The following is a 3,762-nucleotide window of genomic DNA, read 5'->3' on the forward strand; positions in this document are numbered from 1 at the left end:
GGGAGGGAGGGAGGGAGGGGAGGAAGGGAGAGAGAGGAGAAGAGAAGAGAAGAAAAGAAAGAAAAAAAGAAAAGAAAAGAAAAGGAAGGAAGAAGGAGGGAGGGAGGGAAGGAAGGAAGGAAGGAAGGGTGGGTGATGTTTGATTGGGTATTGAGGAACAAATAGGAGGGAAGGAAAGAAGGAAGGAAGGAAGGAAGGAAGGAAGGAAGGAAGGAAGGAAGGAAGGGTGGGTGATGTTTGGTTGGGTATTGAGGAACAAATAGGAGTTTTTCAGACAAAGAAGCATGACTAGACGTGGCATGGCATATTTTGTATATAGTAAAAAGAGAGGAAGGTTGGGGCTTTGTAGAAAGAATCACTGATGTCAGCCCTAAGTTTTATTTTATTAAGCAGTAAGAAGCCAATGCAGAGTTTCAAAGAGGAGAGCTCCATTATCACTTTTATGTTTTACAAATATACATCTAGTTATGTAGAAGATGGCTTCATTAGAGCAAAAGGAGACTAGATAAAAAGATACTAGAGTGAGTCAAGTGATAATAAGATTGTGAATAAGGAAATAACCAAGGGAATTAAATGGAGAGACTAGATTTGAAAGGAAATTCTGATGCAGAGGCTATGGGATCATATATGAAATGTAAGGGGGAGAGATAAGAGACCAGAGAAACCTAAAATTTTAATCTTGGCCCATAATGGAGTCAACTTCTATGGGTTTGAAAATATTTTTAGATATCTCATGCTCAACACATCCAAGACAGAACCCTTGTCTTCCACATCCAACTTATCTTATCTCAGTCATCCACCTCTCAGTAGATAATAACTGCATCTATTCAGTTGCTCAAGCCAAAACTTTGAAGTTGCTTTACTCCTTTATTTCTCTCCTACACCCATTTCCTTCAGTCAGTCAGGAAAATTAGTTGGCTCTGCCTGTCTGCAAAATAAATATAAATCCTACAACCTACAACCTCCACTGCCCCTGCTAGTCCCAGTTTTCATCGTCTCTTACCAGGATGACTGTGATGGCTGCCTCTGTCCTTCCCCCATTCCTAACAAAGTACTCTTAACACAGCAGTTGGAGTAATTCTTTCAAACATATTTCCAGTCATGGCACTGCTATGCTAGTAACCCCCATTTCACTCAGCCAAACCTTCAAAGGGTTTATAATGGCTCTTCCAAATATCTGGATAAGTGAATGAGTGTAGTGGCTTCTGCCCAAGATAAGCTTACACTAGAGAGGGAGAAAAAGGAATATATGTATAAAGAAAATCATATTATTAATTATTTTTAAGTTCTAGGGCACACCGTGATACAAGTATAATTTAGAAATTCTAAACCACTTATATTTTAGTTGAGTTTCAGGTGAACTTCGTCACAAACATATGGCCCAGTTAGAATATTATTATTTTTATTTCCTGAAGGACATGAAATAATTTGCTGCTAATTTTTTCTTAAAACAATGTTTTCATTGTCACCATATTAGGTAAGAATACTAAAACCATACAGTAAGCATAAGTTCATTTGAAGTGACTGATATTTTACCACAAATCCCCCTGAACACCTCACTCTATCTACATTACAAGAACTCATCAAACCCAAGTATGAGATTATCAGCAAGCTAAAGGGTTAACAGCTAGGTTTCATGAGGCATAGAGTACCTGGCTAACTCTGTAATCAAATAAGTCATGTTAAGCCCTGTATTATGTCCATTTCTCAGTACCAAAACTTAATAAACTTGAGCTTTATTGAGGACTTTTTATGATAATTTTTATATAAAAATTATTATCCAAGAAAACCAGAACCGAAGTAGCATAACTTTCAGGCCCATCAACAAAAAAAGGCATTATTGTTAATTAGCAAGAGTGCACAGGTAACACACTGGTAACACTACCTCTCTTTTTTGCTAACAGGCTTTATAGAAGTTGGCATTCATCTTGTCCTTACTCAGTTGTACTCTCGTGGAAAACAGCAGTAAAGAAGAGTGTGATTATGGTCTATGGTCTACTAATTGAAATTAGAATTGGTATATTTAGTGTCATCCATTGAATCATTCTGTTAATCCAAATGGATATAATCACTGGCCTAAAAGATGTTTAAGCTGCTGTATATTACACTTGAAATTTGGCTGAGCCACCTAAAGCACTAGATAATATAAAAGTGTGAAAGTTGATTATTTTCCCTTATAGTGGCCTGGGCCCAAATTGGGCCTTAAATTTCAGTAATGTATTAGCTGAATTAGTCACCAAAGACCTACTAGCCACAGTTTAAAGCACAAATCTTTATAAGTGCTTTAAACAAAAGAGGCTCTTCCTTAATGTTTAAACTTTAATAAAACTCCTTACACTCTACCCTTGATTTGTTGTTAAATACCTCTGTAGCCAGTAACTCTAAAAACACTAAAGTAGTGAATTTTATTGAGAGTTATATAAATATTATCAGCTTATTCAGATGAGCATTTCATGTCACCAAAATAGTGCTTAACTAAGTAACCAACTATTACCTGTAGCGTTCATCTAATTTTGTATGCTTTGTAGGCCTGGTGCAGGAAGAACTCAAGTAAAAGACAAGAAAAAAGAAAAAAAAAAAAGTGTTGACTGTGGAATATTAAGGAAGGCTAGAATTTAGGCAACTGAGGTAAAGACAGAGTATGTTCCAGGTTCGCAACAAACATTTAATCAGTGTCTACTGTGCATCTACTGGTGTAGACGCTTGGGCTACCTTAATGAACCAAAAAACTAAAAATGCTTTCCTTGTAGAGCTTACATGTGAGGTAAGGATAAGAGAATCAAAAAGAAATAAACAAAAAGATAAGTCGATTGGGTAACATGTTAAAGGCGAAAAAAAAAAAGACCTATTTTTTAAAAAGATGGAAGCACAGATAAGGGATTGCATTCAGTAAGGCCTCGAATGTGAGATAAAGATGACTGGATTTTCTTTGTAGGTGATTGGCTATTGAAATTATCTGGAGCAAAAGAATAATCAGCTCAAAAAGTTGTTTTGAGAACCTCAGTTTTGCTGAATGCAGAAAGGATTGGAGAGATGGGGAATCTACTTGGCAGAACTGTCTTAGAAGTCCCGAAGCAGGTTCTGCAAAGTTGGTAGGAGGTGGTTGTAGGGAAAAGGTTAGAGTTGAAGACATGAAGAAGTTCGTACCACTTAGTATGGTGTCAACATAGGAAAAGGCAAGGGTCAAAGATAACAGAAGTTCCTACCCTAGTTTTGCCCCATAGAATTGTTAAAGAAGAAATTAAACAGTGTGTGATAGTCTTGTAACCTGCTGAAATTAGTGATTATTCTTATGTTTTCCTAAATTGAATTATTTTTAATGACAATGGGATGGATGTTGGCTGACAGGGAAAACCAAAGTATTTATTATTTCCTTGTTTTTCTCTCTTAGTCTGTGCTAAACAACACAGCAGGCATTGTTCCTGCTGCTTCTAACTTTTTGCCAGAAGCAGGATTTTTTCCAATATGGAAGGAGGCCTGGACCCCAAACTGTCAAGTGTTGCTATATTTGTGGGTGGCACAGAGGGAGTTTTCTCCAGCTAGCAATTATGCTCTGAGGGTGTGACCAGGCAGCTGTGTTAACATGGGGTATATTCTGACCATTCTAATAACTTTCTCTAAAGCATAAATACTGGGACTGTGGTATCCAATCATAAATCTTGTTTAGACGCTGAGGGACAAGTTTTGCTTCTTTTTCTTTTCTTTTTTTTTTTTAATTATACTTTAAGTTCTAGGGTACATGTGCATAACGTGCAGGTTTGT

At 36.9% G+C, this 3,762-nt stretch overlaps 1 protein-coding gene across 50 annotated transcripts in view; it reads left to right on the top strand.

The window, feature by feature from the left end:
- SNAP91 (synaptosome associated protein 91) overlaps positions 1–3,762 on the top strand; it is a 167,276-nt gene that overhangs the window by 30,075 nt on the left and 133,439 nt on the right. Inside the window, exon 3 of one of the 50 annotated variants that reach the window (XM_031935617.1) lies at positions 2,529–2,628. The exons of the other annotated variants lie outside the window; for them this stretch is intronic. The gene's annotated coding sequence lies outside the window, so the exon portion shown is untranslated. The remainder of the gene's footprint in view (positions 1–2,528; positions 2,629–3,762) is intronic. 50 annotated transcript variants of the gene reach the window in all.

This window comes from Piliocolobus tephrosceles, chromosome 5 (assembly GCF_002776525.5).
Source record: "Piliocolobus tephrosceles isolate RC106 chromosome 5, ASM277652v3, whole genome shotgun sequence".
NCBI lineage: Eukaryota > Metazoa > Chordata > Mammalia > Primates > Cercopithecidae > Piliocolobus > Piliocolobus tephrosceles.